This window comes from Sarcophilus harrisii, chromosome 1 (assembly GCF_902635505.1).
Source record: "Sarcophilus harrisii chromosome 1, mSarHar1.11, whole genome shotgun sequence".
Classification (NCBI taxonomy): Eukaryota; Metazoa; Chordata; class Mammalia; order Dasyuromorphia; family Dasyuridae; genus Sarcophilus; species Sarcophilus harrisii.
Window position 1 is genome coordinate 20102908 of NC_045426.1, and position 21171 is coordinate 20124078.

The window sequence follows — 21171 nt, forward strand, 5'->3', positions numbered from 1 at the left end:
ATAAAATAGTCTGAGAGTTGCAGACATTTGATGGCTGCTGAATAGAGCGTCAAATGGATAAAGCATTTAAATGATTTTTAACCTGAAGGTTTAATTTAACCTTTTTCTATGCTATTTTATTATTCTAAATACATGTAAAAATAGTTTTCAACTTTCATTCTTGAAAAACTGTGTTCTAAATTTTTCTTCATCCCTTCCTACCTTCTTCCTTACCCAAGACAATTAGCAATCTGATATAGATTGAATATGTGCCATCTTTTAAAACATATTTTCATATTTGTCACATTATGCAAAAACATATCAAAAGGAAAAAAAAAACTTGGAAAGAAAATAAACAAAAAGGCGAAAATTATGTACTGCTATATATAGCCAGTTTCCAAAGTTCTCTATCTGGTTGTGATTGGCATTTTCCATCCCAAGTCTATTGAAACTGCCTTGGACCACCTCATCATTGAGAAAAGTTAAGTCCATCATCACAGCTGATCATTGCATGTACAGTGTTCTTCTGGTTCTGCTCACCTCACCCAGAATCAGTACATGTAGGTCTTTCCAAGCTTTGCTGAAATCTGTCTGCTCATCCTCTCCTATAGAACAATAATATTCCATTACTTCAATATATAATAACCTATTCAGCTGTTCTCCAACAAATAGGAATTCACTCAGCCTCTAGCTCCCTGCCACTACAAAAGGGCTGTCCCAAATATCCCTGCACAAAATTTCCATTGCTTCCCCCATTATTTCCTTGGAACAAAGACCCAGCAGTGAGACCACTGGATTAAAGGGCATGTGCAGGCCTATAGCCCTTTGAACATAGTTCCAAACTGCTTTCCAGAATGGCTAAATCATTTCACAACTCCACCAACAATGCATCAGTGCTTTTTCCCCCCCACATCCCCTCCAACATTTATTATTATCTTTTCCTGTCATCATAGTCAATCCAAGAGCTGTGGCAGAGTACCTGAGAATTGCTTTAATTTGCATTTCTAATCAACAGTGACCCAGAGAATTTTTTCATATTACTAGCAATGGGTTTCATTTCTTCATTTGACAATTGTATGTTCATATCCTTTGACTATTTTCAAATTGAGGAATGACTTATATTCTTATAAATTTGAGTCTGTTCTCCAGATATTTTAGAAATGAGGCCTTCATCAGAAACAGTGGCTATACAAAATTTTTCCCCCAATTTTCTGCTTCCCCTACAATCCCAGATATATTGGTTCTGTTCCTGTAAAACCTTCCATTCAATGCATCCACAATTATCCATTTTGAACTTTATAATGATCTCTAGTTCTTCTTTGGCCTTAAATTAGTCTTTTCTTTACAGATTTGACAGACAGACTATTCCTTGCTCTATTATTTGCTTATAGTTTCGCTTCATATATCTAAATCGTCAGCCCATTTTGAACTTAACTTGGTACAGGGTGCTAGATGTTGAACAATGCCTAGCTTCTACCACACTATTTTCCAATTTTCCTGGAAATTTTTGTCAAATGGTGGGGTTTTTATCCCAGAACCTGGAGTCCCTGGGTTCATCAAATACCAGATCCCCATTGTTATTGAGTACTGTGTTCTGTGCAGCTAATCCATTCCACTGACCTACCACTCTTTATCTCTTAGCAAGTACCAAATGGTCTCGATGACCACCATTTTACATTATAGTTTCAGGTCTGGTGTGACCAGGGAACTCTCCCCGGCATTCTTTTTCATTATCTCTCCTGATATTCCTGACCTTTTGTTCCTTCAGATTAATTCTGTCTTCATTTTATTCTAGCTCTAAAAATAACATTTTGCCAGTTTGATAAGCATGGTACTGAACAAGTAGATTAATTTAGATAGAATTATAATTTTTATTATCCTAGCTTGCTTCATCTATGAGCAACTTACATAGTTATTTCTAGTTATTTAGATCTGATTTTATTTGTGTGAAAATTGCTTTGTAACTATGTTCGTAGAGCTTCTGACTTTGACTTGCCAGGTAGACCCCTAAATATTTTATATTGTCTACAATTATTTTAAATGGGATTTCTATTCTTATCTCTTGCTCCTGGACTTTGTTGGTAACTATAGAAATGACAATGATTCAGAAGTTAATTAAAAATAAGACCTCATTGAACCTTGGTGTTGGTTCATGAGAATATATTGTAAGACAATTCAATGTAATTCAAATTAACAGGTATTTTACTAATCATCTATTATGTGGGAAGCACAATGCTGGGTTTTGTAGCTACAATGGCACAAACTATGCTTAAAGAGCCTACATTATGATGGGGAGGGGTTAGACTCAGTGTCAAAGATTATAGATTTAGAACTAGAAGGGAAAGGCCAATAAGTCCAATTCCCTTGTTTTATTTTTTTTTATTTTAAAAAGCATTTTTATTTAAAGTTTTGAGTTCCAAATTTTATCCCCTGTCTTCTTCCCTCTCCTCTATCTTCAACCTGGGATATTTAAGCAATATAATGTAGATTCTACATGTGCAACTATGTAAAATATTTTCACATTAACCATTTTGTACAAAAAAATTCAAAAGAAAAAATAATGAAAGAAAGTGAAAAAAATAACATGCTTCAGTCTCTGTTCAATTAAAATCAGTTCTTTTTTTGGAGCTGAATAGTGTGCTTTATCATTAGTCCTTTCCAATCCTTTCATTTTAATTTTAAAGAGGCTCAAACCCTGAGGGGTTAAATTACTCACCCAAAGTCACCTAGCTAATAAAAGATGGTACTGCTACTGGAACTGAGGTCTTTGGACATTAATCAATCAGCAAGTATTTATAATGTACACTAGACACTGCTAGGCAATTGGGATACAAAGAACAAAGCAAAAGAGTCTGTACATTATAAGGAAGGTGCATTCTCTAAGCCCCTATAAATCACAGTTCTTGTATCACACTGGTCAAGTTCTTTAATTTCTCTAGGTTTCAGGTTCCTCATTAGCTAAGTACTGGATAGTCATTATAATTATTAACTATTAATTAATTAATTATTAAATTACATAATAATTAATTATTATTAATATTATTAAAATTGTTTTCAGCTGTTAATCCCATGAATCCTGGCAGGTCTTCTTGTAACATCAGAAGGATCAGTTCTAGTTAATGGGAATTCAGCAACAGAAAAGACTCCATTTTTGAGCAGTTCTTCTCCTTAAGAAGGTCTTTCTTAGAAGCAGCTAGATGGTGTAATGGATAGTGTATCAGCCCTGAAGTCTGGATGGATCTGAGTTCAAATTTCACCATACTTACTAGCTGTGTGATCGCTTAACCCTAACTGCCTCATATACACAAAGAAAAGAAAGGAAATATTTCCAACAAAAAGTCCTTTCTTATATAAAATTGAAATTTCTCCTTTCAACTTCCATCCCTTGGTTCTAGAGAGTTCAACTTTCTTGAATCAAGGAGAATAATTTCTTTCCTCTTCTATATGATAGCACTTCTAAGTTTCTCATGTGCAATTTTTGCCATCTCTGTTTCAGAGTTTACTGCCAGTGTGTCATTCCTTAGCTACAAAGGAAAGACAATTGGTTCTCAATTCAGAGGGTCTAGGTTGAAGTCTTAGCTTTTTGACTTGCTATTTGGATGACCTTGAGCAGATTGCTTTAATTGTATTTGCCATAAAATCAGGGGGTTGGAAGAGATGATCTCTGAGCCCTAAGTCTGTGATCTTATTGTAAATTATTATTATGATTATCTTAGAGGCAATGTGGCATAGTGAATGGGAAAATCTGGGCAAAACCAAGATGGTAGATTAGAGACAGCCCCCTGATAAGCTTCTCTCAACATTCCCCTCCAAACAATTTTAGAATAACGCCTCAAATCAAATTTTGTCAAGGCAGAGACAATAAAGGGTCAGGGTCATTTTTTCTGCCTAAGAAAACTTAGGAGGTTGGAAGGAGAGGTATGTGATACCTGGGTGGAGACCTGACTGGAGCTCAGTGCATACAAGGACCAGAAGCAGGTTGGAGGTTGCAACAGCAGCAAGAGCAACAGTTTGGGAAGTTACCTGAGATGGTAAGGGGGCAGTGGCAGGGAACACCAAGATAAAATTTTTGAAGAATACAATAATGTGACAAGAGCTACAGGCAAAGCTTGAAAGAAACATGCTAATTTGGTACAAGTGCAATAAGAATTTCTGGAAGAGTTAAAAAGATAAGAGAGATAGAGTAACATTTGAAAAACAAATGAAAGTGATGCAAGAAATTATGAAAAAGGAATTAATAACTTCGTAAAAGAGACACAAAAATACTGAAGAACTCCTTAAAAAGCCAAATTAGCCAAATGGAAAGAGAAGTATAAAAGTTTAAAAAAGAAAATATACTTTAAAAATTAGAATTGGACATCTGGATGCTAATAATTTCATGAAATATCATGAAACAATAGAACAAAGTCAAAAGAATGAAAATAAAGTGGAAAAATATAAAATATCATATCGTAAAAACACTGATGTGGAGAAAAGATTGAGGAGAGATAACTTAAGAATATTGAATTATTTGAAATATTGAATTAAAAAAAAAGGATTCTAGACACTATCTTTCAAGGACTTATCAAGAAAAACTGCCCTTATATTCCAGAACCACAAAGTGAAATAGAAATGGAAATAGCTCACTGATAACTTCATGAAAGATCCACCAAATGAAAACTCCCAGGAATATTGCAACCAAATTCCAGAGCTCCAAGCTGCCAAAAGGAATAATGCAAATATTATGGACTCACAGTCAAAATCACAAAAAATTTAGCCACTTCCACATTACAGGAGTGGAGGGCATAGAATATGATATTCTAGAAAGCAAAGGACCTGGTATTGCAATCAAGAATAACCTATTCAGTGAAACAGTATAATTTTAAAGAGTGAAAAAATAAGAATTTTTAATAAAATAGAGAATTCCTAAGCATTCCTGATGAAAAATCAGAAGCTGAATCATTACTTTTTACCTTGAAAGATGGACTTTTTAAATCCAGTGGTTACAAGATACTTTTTAGTAATGTTTTAATGGAGCTATCTTTGGAGTCAGAGCCCTCTGCTTCATGCCATTGGCTTCTGTTGACCAAGCATCCAATCAGTCAAACCATTTGGAATCTCCCTGAATACATGACACATTTGAACACTATGAGTCTTCCTGGATGGCATCCAAAGTAGCTGAATTTCTGCCCAAGAGAATTCAAAGCAAGTTGTTATACAAATTGCTCAGTTCATTAATGATCAGGTGACACAATTTTGTTAACCTATATATGACTGATTTTTAAATGAACATTGAATGCTTCAACTAAAACAAAATGAAAACAATGCCTCTGACTAGCTTTATCTATGCTATTCTATGTTGCTTTTAGACATTTATTTATTGTCATTAATAAACAATTAAAAGAAAGAGGAAATTCCTATGGATATTGAGAACCTCCAGGTAATATTTGGGCTGATAATATGAGCCCATGAAATTTGCAAAGTCTCCTAAGAATGAACCATAATGACTCAATTGAGTCACTATCATATATGAGGAGATTACTTTGGACAATTGCACAATCCTTTTAACAATTGCAAGGTATATATTTTGAACAAAGGTTCTTTTTTGGCATGATGTATAATTTTTCAGTCATAGAAAATCAAGATTTCTGAAGGATTAAAATTAAGGAAAATGACAAGTTGAGTTCTGGGTATTAATTGGCTACAGTATATGATCAGTCACAAAGTGTATAAGAAAATGGGGTAAGAAAGATCATCAGAGAGATAGATGATAGGAAAATATCTATTTCTTTCAGATTTGGCAAATGATACTACTGTGTGTCATTGGTGTTCACACAATGTTCAGAGAATTAGATGGAGCCCTTGAGTGTGTTTAATGGTATCCATTGTGTCACATTTCTAGGAAGACATGGACAAGAAGAGAAAGTATGGATGGACTGTGAGCTTCATAAGTGAAGTGAATATTGACATCTGTGAGCTAACAGACTGCTTAAATTATCAAAGAATGTAATTAGATCATTACTTGTGTAATATTTTTCTTTATTACAAATTCCTACTCATGCTCTAAGTAAAGAAAATCTATAGGGAAGCTCTGATTTACTTTACCACTGGAATGTGCCCTCTCTACTTAGGTAGAATGAAATATTTATCTGTCTGTTGAAAAAGTGGCTCTAATTTGCCAATCTGGTTAAGCTCCCTGGAGGGAGAGCTGGCTAAATGGAATAGGCTGTTAAAAGGTTTAAGCAGATCAGAAAAGGGACATCACACTGTAAATCAAAACCCAAACAATCGTTAAAGAGAGAAAATAATTTGTGGAAAGGTAAACTGTCATAAACTATGTGCATGGAAAATATGAGAATGATAAGTATATGGAGCCAGAACATCCAATCAATAATCATATAAAATACTTGCTGAATTTGGAGGGCTTTCATGGACCTTACAATTACTAGGGGTCAGAAGAGAAGGAAGAAGCCCCTGTACCTTTGTAGATCTTCATTATAGTGATGTAATGCTCTGCTTTCAAAGGCAATGGATCAAACCATTGGAATATAAAAGGTGTGGATCTGTAAGTATTGTGTAGCTCTCACTGTTCTGAGAAATGGCATTATCTCCTATCCGTGTTGAATATATACATGACACATTAACACAACATCAGGACTGGGACACTGTCTCAAAGATTTGGCTCAAATTGAATGTAGGGCAGGCACCAGGATAGTTTCGTACTAGAATGATAAATTTGGATTTGACTGTGGGTACCACTTGATAATGAGCCTTGAGGACATACTCTATCAATTAGGACCCAAGAGTTGGTTCAGGGACTGTGAAACTTCTTCAGGACCAGAGAGATCTTTTCCATAGGTGAGTACTGACCTTTTCCTTACATTTAGATTTACACTTTTCTCTTTCCTCTCCGCAATTTATTGTAATTCCTACCTTGATTTAAAGAGTAGCTTGATGGCCACCTCCTACCTTAGATCATTTCCTTAACTCTTTAGTTATTAATGATTTTTTCTTCTTGGAATTACTTTGTTGTAATTATTCTGTTGGGCTGGCCATGGTGTTTGAATGCCAAATGTATGCTGGCCAAAAAATTATTTTATGGAGAACTCACACAGGGCAAGTGCTAAAAGGTGGTCAGAAAAAGCAATACAAGGACACTCTCAAGGTATCACTTAAGAACTTTAGAATTGATTGCATGATGTGGGAGATATTGGTACAGGACTGCCCAGCATGGCATGCCCTTATCAGGGAAGGGGCTGTGCTTTATGATCAAAGCAGAATTGAACTAACTTAGAAGAAACACAAGATACACAAAGTTAGAGAATCCACCCCAAATGTTCACAGGGATTATTTCTGTCCAACCTGTAGCAGAACATTCTGAGCTCATATTGTCTGATCAGCCAGTCAAACACATTATAACTCAACTCTAACACAGGGATGCCATTTTAGTCCTCTTCCAGAAAGGAGGACAACAGCCTGCCAACCAACATGTTATGTCTCCACACTAGAATATAAGCTCCTTGAGGGCATGGACTTCTTTGTTTTTATTTATCTATCACCTAGCACATAGCTTGGACACTTTAATCCATTTCCATTAATTAAATACCTTAAGCACACACAATCCAGCCTGCCACCCATTTCTTTGATCCTGTTTTACTAAATGTGGCCTTCCTGCCTTGCTGCCTTAGTGTCATGACCCATTAACCTTTTGAATCTTCTTTAGGAGAGAATAATTATTACACTTTCTCACTTGTTTTGTGATGAAAACCTTTCCATCCAAAGGATAGCTAAAGTCTCAAGGGGGCAGTACAATGGATTCAAATGCTCCTATTGTCATGATTTTACTTGCTGTGTGACCTTGAAGGAATCATTTAACCTCCTTTCATTTTACATTATGTTTGGAAGTGGCCAGAGAATCAACCATTTTTCAGTCAAGTCATTTTTCTCCAGAAGTCTTAATTATCCGTTTATACACAATCAATCAGATTAGTGGGGGCAGCCAGACTGATTCAGTTGGGAGGATGGCTGAAAACATAGATGAAGTCATTTTTTTTGTTTGATATTTTTCATTCCATAGGTACAAGAGTCTGTTTCTCATCTGTGACATGAAGATAGTTATTGCTCATCGATTGTCATTGATGCTGATGAGTAAATCCAATTTTCTCTCCTCCAGAGGAATGAACCATCATAAAACTACTGTGTAGGGATGTCCTGAGGAAAAATCAATCAGAGGCTTACCTCACAGGTCTCTTCCATACCCCAGCCCTGATCATAAAAGGCAGACACTAATCTTTAACATATGTGACTCATATCTGTGTCTGCCATTGACCAACGCGAAGGATTCTCCCTGCCACAAGGATATAGAATTAATAACTCACAGAATTTTGTGGGCTGAGAATGAGAAATAGAAACCCAGAAAAATTTTGGACCCCAGAGGTCATTTAGTTCAATTAACACTTGAAAAAGAATTCATTTTACAAAAGTTCTAACTATTTCTTATGTGTCTTTTGCTTAAATATCTACAATTAGGGGCAATTGGCTGCTTTCTGAAGTCTCCCATTCTACATATGGAAAACTCTCAGCTTATGAAAGATTTTCCTGACATAAAACATAAAACTCATCTTTTTTCAATTCCTATCCATTGAACAAATACAATCCCTTTTCTGTATTCCAGCCCTTCATATACTTAAAGAGAGCTACTACATTAACTCACCTCATCCCCCAAACAGCTAATTTTTCTCCATGATAAACAACAGCTTCCTTCAAGTACTTCATCTGGCATGATTTCCGCACTCCTCCTCATCCTGCCTACTTTTTTCTGGATAGTCCTCTGCTTACCAGTATCCTTTCAGAACTGAACAGAATATTGCAGTTGATTTTTGAGGGAGTTGATTTTTGAATGTAAGACTCATTCACTCTATTAAATTTTGTCGGTAAGGCAGTATGTCACTATGGATAAAGAACTGAACTTAGAAAGTTCTTGGTTCAAGTTTCATCTTCAATAATATTGTTTTATGACTCCAAGACAAATCACACTATTTGTCTTGTATAACAAAAGTGCTCTAAATCAATGATAATTATGTGTATATATACACATATATGTATATATACACATGCGTGTATAGTAATTCAAAAAATTCTGAGCTTCTACTCATCTTTTGACAAAGAAGCCAAATCAAGAAAATAATAATTTTTAGAGGGCTTATGTGAAAACAGATGAACCTAATCCTTTTTTGGTGGAATTGTGAATTGGTTCAACAATTCTGGAAAATAATTTTTAACTGTAACCCAAAAGCCACCAAATTGTACCCAGAAATACTACCATTAAGCATAGATCCCAGGGAGATCAAGGTTAGAGACAAAGGCATAAAGTGTAAGAACATTTATGACTGCCCCCTTTTATTTATAATAGCAAAGAATTAGAAAGAAAATTGCTTGGTAATTGAGGAATACCTAAACAAACATGCTATGTAAATATAATGGAATATCATTGTTCAGTAAGGAGTGGAAAATATGATGGACTCAGAGAAATATGACAAGATATACATGAATTGAAACAGTAAAATTAGGGAAAACAGGATAGCAATTTGTGTAATTGCCACACCACCAATATGAAGGAAAACAACTTTGAACTCCAATTGGAATCTCAAATAATAGTGACTTCAAAAGATTGATGTTGAAACATTTGTCCCACATAACAGACTTGGAATACAGAGGAATTATATATTTTTAGACATGGCCAAGGTGCTGATTTGTTTTGCTGGGTTACATGTATTTGTTGAAAAAGAAGACTTTTATTGGAGAAAGCCCAAGTGGCAGGTTAAGGGATAGTGATAGATCAAAAACAAGATCAATATATGAGACAAGCATCTTAGCAAGAACTCTACAGATCTGTTGAGGAAGCCAGGAAAGCATTTTTATTCGTGATCTTACAAGACCAGATGTCCTGAAATTGGTATGCCTTAGAGTCATGTGAGTATGCATTTTCATACTCTGTCCCTGCAAAAGAAGTCCCTTCCCTGATTCCTCATTGACTGGTTTCTCCAGAGTTACAGCCCATCCATAACACCTCATTCCCCTCCCCAACCCTGATTACATTTCCTCTCAGTGTTCACCCTATTTGGGTGTGTGTATACCTCTTTTGTATCTAATAGCCTATTTCTTATTCTGATTCATGGCTTCCCTCTATAGCCTGTCCATGAAACTAAACCCTCATCCAATTCTCATTATCAATAGAATTTTTTTAGAATCAAGAAGAAAGCAAAAATTATACATACAGGGATAAAATGAATTGAGCACCTTTGTTACTACCCTGTTAGATTTAACTCAAGGTTTTCCCCAAAAGTATTATATTTGGTTTCCAAATACTTCCACAACTTGGTCCTTTCCTACCTTGCTAGTCTTCTTACTCTTTACACCTTCCCACATACTCTAAAACCCAATGACATTGTACACTTTCCATGTGATGTACAACTGTTCTTTGTCCTTCAATTTTGAAGAGAACCAGGATCAGGGAGGTAATGCCATGACATGCAAGTGAATTGAATTTGAGAAAGGATCGAATGAAATCACCAGTCATACTTTCTCCTCTGGAACCATATGGGCCTAGTGTCCAGATATAGATCAGGATGATTGGACATGGCCTTGAATGCATTGGGAGACCTTAGTCTTTTTAAGCTAAGGTCTCTTCAAAAGGTCTTGGTTTGACTGAGGCAACACCCATTCAGTGATTAAGGTTACAGATGAGGCAAAGAAAAGTTTTTTTTCTTGCTTAGAAAAAAAAAAAAGGAATCCATCTGTGAGGGGAAGATCCTCAGGGTTTTGGCCAATATAGTAATGATCGCTATTGACATTCAATCCTAGGCCACATGGACCAAACCAAGGCCAAGTTGGCTTGGCCTGAGACCTTTTGTTGACCAATCAATGAGAGCCCATGTGATTTAGGTTGAAGGCTAACTTAAAACCTGTCCCATTATATTTTCACTTACTATCCCCCAAGCCTGGAATTCTCTCTTCTCATCTCCACTTCCTAATTTTTCTAAATCCCTTCAAGTTTCAGCTAAAATCCCATCTTCTACAAGAAGCCTTTCCTGTTCTCCTTTAAGTGAGCACTTTTGTTCTATTGATCATCTCCAATTTATCTTGTGTATTTTTTGTACACAGTTATTTTCATGTTGTTTCCCCATTTGACTGTGAGCTTCTTGAGAAAAAGGACTTTTTTTGTCTTTCTTTGTATCTCCAGTGCTTAGCACAATACTTAGCACAAAATTGGTATTCAATAAATGCTTATTGACTAATATTTCTGTAGTTGCTGATTGCTTGAAATTCTTCTTTTGAAAACAATTTGAACATAATCATTTTGATTTTTATCTTAGGGAATGATTCTTGGTTTTTATATTTGTGACAATCTTCCTATATATCTTAAATTTAACTTTGTTTATATCCTTTCTTCCTTAATATAATCTAAGGAAACCCAGGGCAGGGAATGTTTTGCTTTCATCTTTGAAGATATTCAGCATCAAACACAATGCTTGGTGCAATAAGTATTTAATGTTCAATGATTTCTTGATCGGGATTCTTTTAAAGAAATTTTGTAGACGTGTAATTTTACCACTTAATTTTCTTTTTTATTTCAGCTAAGAGTCTAAGAGTCATTGTTGTCAGTCTGAAAGAATTCAAAGAGATTCTCTTATAATCACAGAGACTTTATTAACACAAAAGTTAAAAAAAGTAAAAAAAAAAAACAGTCTCTAAGAATCTAGTAATTAGTAAAGAGTTGGGAGAGCTCATAGACTTAAATTTTGGGTTTCAGTCAGCAGGCCAACAGATGAGAAACAAGGGCCTATGTGTGGAAGCAAGGTTATAAAATACAGAAGACAGATAAGGAGTCAGGATGGAGTTTTAGCAAGGTCCTGTCAAGAGATAAGGTATTTTATTGTTCTGTGTTACTTAGCTAGATGTGTAGTTTTGAGTCGACCCTGTGCTCTTTCCCAGTAACTATGTTGATTTTCTTTATTCAAATCTTTTAAATTTTTATTTTATTGTTTATTTTATTGTTGTGATCAGTCTAGACAGTAATAATATAGAGAAATAGTAAAATATTTGATTGGGAGAAAGTTGCAAAGTAAAGTTTGAGTCATTTAGAGAAAGACTTCTTTTGGCTGCCTTGGAGGGGTAGGGAATATGATGGATACCTGCGAATTGCAGTCTTTTCCCAGCCTTAGAAGAGATAGAACTCCCATATGATTTGGTTTGAGCTGAGTGGGCTTATGGCAGTTATTTTGTACTAGTTGTTTTGTACTAGTTAGTGGGAAGATGAGAGGCAGTAGCAGCAACAGTGATTGGTGAATGGAAGCAGTAGATGGAAGATGCTACTAGAAGAATGATTCATAAATATCACAGTGACTGGAAGCTTTCATTTCTTTGACTCACCACTCAGTTTATTAAAAGAAATCAACATAGAATGAGAGGATCATGCATACTTGGAGAAGATAACAGTAGGATTATGAATTTACTCTCTCTTTCCTTTAATAAAAATAAAAACTCATAACTGGGCGACATTGTAAACCATGCAGAGTTTATTTGATCTTTTAAATCCATTTACTAGTTATTTGTTTTTTTTTTTTTTTTATGTTGGTTGTCTAGATAAAGATTGCACTTTGAAATAGTGTTATAAAGAGTACTTGGATAATGGGAAAAGCAAATGTATAACTGATAAACTCAAATTTAACTGATTGGAATGCTTCATTTCCAGGATAGAAGAAAAAGATCGCCTGGGGGCTCAGAGCTTTTTAGAGTTTTATTAATAACCTCCAATTTTAAGTTATTTTAAATTTTTTAGAGAAAAGAAACCACATGAAACTCGGATTCTTTTCCTAGTAAACAAAAAAAAGCATTCAAGTGCATTATTTTCCAGTCAACCAGTTTTGAATAAGGGACCTTTGAGAGAAAGAAGGAGTAGAGGAAGGGATTTTAAAGTAATGTTAAAACTTTAGCCAGCAGTAGAAACATGTGGTAAAGGAGAATCAATTGCATCTACTTGCCCAAAGGGGGAGAGAAAATGATACTCATCCAAATTGTTCTTTATGGTGACATCTGTTGGGTTTCAAAAGAAATAGGGAAAAAAATCCAAAATAAGCCATTCATGAATGAGAGAAGCTTCGATTTAAATTCCTTTCAGTTGCCTGGGAAAACTTCTTTAGTTCATAAAACTCTAAAGCAGGAAAAGGTGAGACAATTTATGTAAAGAACTTTGCAAATCCTACAGGGCTGCAATAAATGCTAGCTAATATTACTATTATGTTGTACAATGTTCTCTTTCACCTCTCTCCCTACTCTCCCCTATTTCCTTTCTACCTCCCTCCTTATTCTTCCTCCCTTCCTTCTTTAGAGTAGAATGAAGTTGTTAGAAATCTTAACTATTGGACTCCATAATACCATATTCTTAGCATCTTTTTGCTATGCCACTGTGCTTGAACTTCAACCTCCAAACAGACTTCCAGTTTTCACTCTGATCTTTGAGTTTGTGATTGGTGAAAATTTACCATAGCTGTAAGACCATGCACCCATTGTTATCCACGTGTTCATCTTCTTACACTGCCATTCTATCCCATCCTTTCCCAATACTTCTTTTCCTATCTTTGTACTAGAAACAGTAATCAGGTCTACAGGACCATTTCTAGAAAGAACATGTCAACCTTAAAGCTCTAGTTACCCTACCCATGACTTCTTAGACCCAAACACTCATCCCTTTTTACTAGTCTTCTCTATATTTATATGCCTTATAAAAATATAGGTTTCTTGATAGTAGGGATTGCCTTGATTTTTGTATTTATATCTGTAGCAGTTAGCAAAATGGCACATAATAAGTACTTAATGAGTGCTTTTCTTATTAATTCATTGATCTTTGAAAGCCACCTCTCTTGATATTTCACTGTTCAGAATCTTCTCACAACTTTTGATAGCCATTTCTCTTTGCTTTATTTAGGTTTCAGGGATAAAGTTCATTTCTTCATACCATATCCAGCTAGCACATGTCAGAAGAAGGATGGGAGCCCACTGTAGCATCTTCTCCTCCTGTCCTGCTCTCCTCTTCAACATTTCTGATTCCTTTGCTTCCCAAAATTGTTTCTCTTTGATAAAATACTATTGTTTCAGGTCTATAATCTCATGAGAAGTGGAAATGAAGTAATGAAACCTTTTCCCAGAGAGAGAGAGAGAGAGAGAGAGAGAGAGATTGCTTTCTGGGCCCACACCTTCTGGGAAATGTTTTAATGATTACTTCTTTCATCCATAATAAAATTTAAAATATAAATTTTAAACCATCATGCAAAGCACTGGTTGAATTTAAGCAGATCTGTTTTTATTTGTCAATGTCCTGATAAGGAAAATGACCTCAGAAATTGAGTGTGAAAAATACAAAAGCTAATGCTTGGAAAAAGGGAAGTGCAAAAACTTCCTTTTTATAGCTAATAAAATGAATACTAATGAATACCAAATGAGTAGGATGGTTTTGAAATGGGGATTTTCATGGATACTTTTCATGGGCAATTTCATTTCTATCATTAAACTTCCTATTTCTGGAAACACCCTCCCCACACCTCAGCCCTCAACCCTTCAAATCTAAGGTTGTAACATTTTGTCGATATTTCAGAGCTGATTCATATCTTAAATCCTCATTGATTATTTGAATACTTATACAAGAGTTTCCCAGTCCATTTTAGAGTGACAAAAATGGAGCACATTCCTGATCATGCTCAGATTTCAGACCCTATGGGAGGGGCTGTGGGATGGATTTAATGAAGCCAAGTAGTGAGGTAGGATTAAGGCTGGAGCCCATTGTGTCCTTTCTCTGCAAAATGCAAAAAAAGATGAAAAAAAATGCAACAGTTGTTGGGTATTAAAGAAGAATGTAATTGGGAATTAATGCAGCTCTAGGAATATTTTATCCACTGGGAGAATTTATTATTTACATGGATGGAATGCATGTATATCTTACCTCTGTTCCTTTCCCATGAAATGCCACTGTATATATGTGAACTACTCTGTCACCCAATTAAGACAAAGAAGAGGAAAGAAATAGTCAGAATGGAGAGAGCCTATTTCTTTCTATCTGAGCTAAGAGAATAAAAGAAAGGTAGACTTTGATGATGTTTACCTGACATAGACTTAAAAGGCTTTCCCACATTATTTTCTTTGTGTCCCATGTTTCTGAGATTAACCTGTTTCAGATGCATGCTATTTCTATTAATTGACTATCAAGCAATTTCATTACCCAGAACCATTTTTGACATGGGGCTTGGCCAGCAGATAGGGTCCGTCAGTAGTAATCTCCCTTTCCTGGGTTTTGTGTCTGTTAGTGAATTGTTTTTGGAAAAGCCTTCCTGGGGGACAGAGGATTAATATTTCTTCATAGTTATATTTTATCCCTTACTACTTTTCATGCCAGCATATACATTATTCAAAAACAGAGAGAGGGTTCCCTTGATAATTAATAGGCGCCTGGAATATTCCCATAATTGCCTGTGGCATTATACTGCATGCCTCTCTAACATCATTCCTATTCAATAAATACCTTACTACCTATAAAGTTCTTATGAAAGTCTGATCAGTCACTCTTTACATTATAGAAGCTACCCACCATGCATTTGGCTTCTTTGTACTAATGAGTAATTTGATTTTTCAGTAGGAAATTTCTTGATAGAAACATTTTATAGATTCAAGAATCATCCATTTTTATTTACTTTTATTTTTGTGATCCTTTGGAAATCTGTAGAATTTGTTTTTGTTCAATCGTGCTCAGTTGTGTCCCAATTTGGTTTTTCTTGGCAAAGATTCTAGAGGGGTTTGCCATTTCCTTCTTCATCTTGTTTTATATATAAAAAATATTGAGGCAAAAAAAAGATTAAATGATTTACCTAGAACTACATAGCTAATAAATGTTTGAAGCTAGATTTAAACTCAGGTTTTCCTGACTTTAGGTCCGGTGCTCTGTCCACTGTGCTGCTCAAAGCTTATCAGTATCAATGTCCTAAAATGTAGTGCCTACAATACTTCAGATAGGATCTGACAAGTGCAGTAGACAACAAGACTATCTGTCACATGTCTAGTTCTGGAAATCTGTTTTACTTAATACAAACTATTATCTTTTTAGGGGGAGGAGAGGAAGGCAAGCATCTTCTATTGCTGATTCCTATTAAGCTTATTCTCTGCTACAATCCCAGATCTTTTCAAGTATACTCCTAGTTCTTTGTTCCTATTACATCATGTCCTTGCAAATTTGATTTTCTTCAACCCACGTGCAAATTTTGACATGTATTCCTATTAATTTAATTTCATTAGATTCTGCACAGGGTTTTAATTGACGGAGATGACTCTGTCAAGCAACATGTGACTTCTCTTTCTGAGCTTTTCATTATCTGTCTATTTGTTGAGCAATCTCCATCAATAGGAACCTTCTTGCCGTTATCTAAGTCTTCTAGTTTCTGGGCAAGTTAAATCATGCATCTTTGCAACCTCTGCCCCATGCCTCATCTACCTTTGCTCTTGATGGAGACAGTCCAAACTTACTCAGCTCATTTGGTGGAGTGTTTTGGGTATGGAAGTAGAAAAGCATGTAGGAATCTATACCTGGCCACAAACCAGACTGTATTTCATATTCTGTTCAACTGTCCACCCAGGCCATCTTACTGGCTGCCCTGTTGCTTCCTCCTCCAGTGATGTTTTATGTCTCTTGGTTAGGGAACACTAATCAAATTAGAAGCGTCATTATTATTGGAAAGGGCCTCACTATACTTAATCCATCCATTCTGTTATCATCTACAATCTTTCCTGCCTCATGACTGGACCTCTGCACCAGCCTGCTGGGTCTGCCTGCCACAAGTCTCCCTCCATTCCAGGCTATCTTCCACTCAACCACCATGTGCTTTTTTCTTAAGCAGTCTGACCATGCTAGAACCACCTCTCAAAAAACTCCAGTGACTCCTATTGCCTCTGGAACCAAATAAAAATTTGTTGGCATTCAAGGCCATTGGAAACTTATCATACTCCTTCCATTTTTATAGTATTGTTTCTCCTTAGATCTCCCCATATATTCCTTTATCTAGTGACTTCCTTGCCATATTTCAGACAAACTTCAAACTCCCATCTCTGGGCATTTTTCCTTTTTTTTTCCTCTGGGCAGTTTTTGGGCTGTCCCTCATACCTGAAATGTGCTCCCTCCTCATCTCTATCTCCTGGCTTCCACAGCTTCAAGTCCTGGCTGAAATCCCACTTTCTACAGGAAATCTTCTTCAATCCCTCTAATTTCAATCCCACTTTTCTGTTAATTATTTCTTTTTTGTCCTATTTCCTTCACGAAACTGTAAGCTACTTCAGGAAAGGGATTGTCTTGTGACATTCTATCTATATCCCTAGTACTTGGCACTGTGTGTAGCTTAATAGATGTTTAATGACTGATGGATTTTCCTTGCTTCAATTTAGCATCCTTATCACCCTCCTCTATCACCCCCCAAGACCAGAGTGACTTTCTTTGTCTACCATGTTATCTTTTCCTACTAGAATATAAACTTTCTGAGGGCAAATGGTGTCTTTCTTCCTCTCCCTATCCCCTCTTCTTTCCTTTCTCTCTCCCTCCTTCTGTCTCCCTCTCTGTCTCTGTCTCCCACCTTCTTTCCCTCTCTTCATCTTTCTCTCTGTCCTTTAGCACTTAATACAATGTTTAGTACAGAGTAATTACTTATTAAATATTTTTTCTTCATTTTATGGCAATTAAAATTGTTCAAAACAATACTGTCAAATAATTATGGCAACAAAGAGTTATAAAACTGTGCATGCCCTGCGATCTAGCAGTGTCACTACTGGGTCTATCCCAAAGAGATCATAAAAGAGAGAAAAAGGCCCTTAAGTGCAAAAATGTCCTTTTTCTAGTGGCAAGGAACTGGAAACTGAGTAGGTGCTTATCAGTTGGAATGTTATTGATCTATGAGAAATAATCCACAAACTGATTTCAGAAAAAAAAAAAAAAACAAAAAAAAAACTAGAAAAACTCTCATGAATTGCTGCGAAGTGAGCAGAACCAGGAGAACAATGTACATAGTAACAAGATTATATGATGATAAACTGTGATAAATTTGATTCTTCTCAATAATGTGGTGATTCAAGGCAGTTCCAATAGACTTGGGATAGAAAATGCCATCCACATTCAGAAAGGGAACTATGGAGACTAAATGTGGATCAAGGCACAGTATTTTCATCTTTTTTGTTTGTGTTTTTTCCTTTCTCAGCATTTTTTCCCTTTTGGTCTGATTTTTCTTGTACAACATGACAGATACAGAAATATATTTTAAAAGGTTGAACACATTTAATATATATTAGATTCCTTGCTATTTTGGAGAGAGGGGAGAAAAAGGAGAGAGGGAGAAAAATTTAAAATACAAAATCTTACAAAAATGAATGTTGGAAACAATCTTTATATGTTTTTGGGAAAGTGAAATATTATTGAGAAAAATTATTATGACAAGTAAAATTGCCCAATAAACATTGTACAATTATACAAAAAAAGATATTGAATTAGATCTCTGAGCCAATGAAATTTTACTAAAGGGCCATGGTCCTCTCTTATGAAAAGGATCTCAGATATTCCTTCTGATCTGAGATTACTCCTTCTTCTAGGACCTTGTATTTAGAGAGTTGATATTCAAATATGCAAAAGAAGCATGATAAAATACACAATCTCATTGGCTGGTGTATGATACAAAAGCTAAAAATAAGTAAAAATTATACGTCAGCAGGGTCACAAATTGGATGAAGCAAGGGATTTCTTCACTGACCAAATCATAAAAATGGATGAGCATTTCCTTAGGTCAGGCAAAAGGACAAGGTACAAGCTATACATATGCCCCCAAAACAAATAGGCTGGGGCTTTACAAAGCATACCATCATCTATGCTTGGTTTGGTCATGGGATTTGAACAAAACAGAATGGAGATATCTTTGTGAGCATTATTGTGTTTGTACAAGTTTGCTCCGTATTTGGCAAACAAGTAATGAATATTACATTAAAATCTGAGTCCCATTCTGGGGCCTTTTTATTAGAATCAATATCCATATATGATATACAAATTATGGATTAATATGTTTCTTATTCTTATACATAATTAGGTGATTATGTATTGCTAGATGAATATATTAAAATAATTACTAATAATCAAAGTGAACTAATACTGGTTAGAGTTTGAATAGGGGTTCTTAATGAATCACTTCTCTCAATTCATCCATTAAAAATGTTAAGTAGGGGGAAATTTAAATCCCTGAGATATTTTGTTGAAAAATCACCTTTTAAGTTGACATTTTGCCATTATTGACTACTCTTTGGGTACAGCCATCTCCAAATCCATCTAATTGTGCTAATCCCTTGACTATATCTTTACTTCTTGTCCAGAAGGATAATATATGAGCCATCTTCAAGGCTTTGCTAAAATCCAGGTAATTTATAAGTACAGCATTTCCCTGACTTGTCAACCTAGTAACCTGTTTTAAAAGAGAATGAAGGAGCATAACCCATCCTTGATGATGTTATGTTGGCTCTTTTGGTCCTTGCTTTTTTTTTTTGACATAAATAAGATCTTTATTATAACGATAGGTTCAAGAATTTTGTCTGGAAGTCATGGTCACTCAATTGGATCTCCCTTTCTTGATAAATTGGGGGAGGGAAACCAGGATTCTGGATTTGGAGGCAGAGATCCTGGGTACAAATGCTAGTTATGCTATCTAATACCTGAGTAATCTTAGGACTTAAATTTGGGAGATATCAATATCTTCATCTGTAAATGGAGAAAGGTAATCTCATAAACAAGTATGCTTTAATTGTGATATATAACTCCTTAGTTATATATCTTTGAAATTTTCGTCAACTATCCTTTACTTATCTATACATAGGAATTAATGACCTATTAGTCCATCATTTTGTTTCACTCCTTCTGGTTTTATTACTGACTCTGTAGACCTTACCACTATACTTCAGCTGCCTTATCACCCTAGAAATTCCCTCATTCTTTGTGCTCTTCTCACCTTGGACCAGAGGTCCTTCTCTGCTCAGATCTTTTCCCATGAATGAATACCTCTCCAAAATTTTTAGATCCATTTTATTTGTGGTTCTTCCCCATTAGAATATAAGTTCCTTGAGTGCTTTTTTTTGCTTATTCTTTTGTCCCTAATACCTGAATACAGCAATTGTTTAACAATGCTTGCTGTTGACTGAGAAAAGACTGGAAGCACCCAGAAAATAAAAACTCTGAGGAATGTATTGTCTCTGGTCAAAAATATGAAAAGGTCTTATTCCAAACTTCAGTGATAATGTTCTTTGAAAGGTCCTGCAAAATGGGAAGTGATGCCTCCCATTGATATACCAATTTGCCAACAAAGGGAATAATTTTAAAGTTCAAATGATATAGTTTTTGTATACACTCTTTAAAAGTATTATTTTAAAGATGTTTCCCTTGAAGCAATTCAGTAGACTTTTATCTGTGTGTTTTATTCATGTCTCTTTCTTCTTTGGCTATTTAGTTCTAGGCTTAGCTCATTGTATATTGTAATAAAATTATATAAACCAATGAAGTGACTCAATAGACTAGTCATCCAATAGAGTATCAGAATCTGGGCAGCATATATTTTTTATTAGATTAGATTTTGACCATAACTAATAACTAAGCCATTATGTTCTGTGATTCAGTGGCCCTTGAACAATCCAAGGCCCCATGCAATTAGAACCATTCCTACTGAAGAAAGACTCCTGGGCTAGGAATGTGTTTTCAGATTTTCTAAAATTTAACTTGATATGTTGGTCCTCCTGTTCTTCTCCTTTTTTCTTCTTCTCCTCTTCCTTTTTTCCTTCTTCTCCTCCTCTCCTCTCTTCTTCTTCTTCTCCCCCTCTTCTTCTCCTCCTCTCTTCTTCCTCCTCCTCCTCTCCTCTCCACTTTCTCCTCCTCTCCTCTTCTTCCTCCTCCTCTCTTCTTCCTCCTCCTCCTTTCTTCTTTCTCCTCCTCCCTTTGACCTCCTCCTTTTCCTCTTCTCCTTCTCCTCTTCTTCCTCTGCCTCCTCTTCTTCTTCTTCTACTTCTCCTCCTTCTACTTCTCCTCCTCCGTCCACTCATCTCTCACCTATGGCTCCAAGCCATAGCTCCAAGCTGCATCATTCACAGAGGTCACATTCTAGT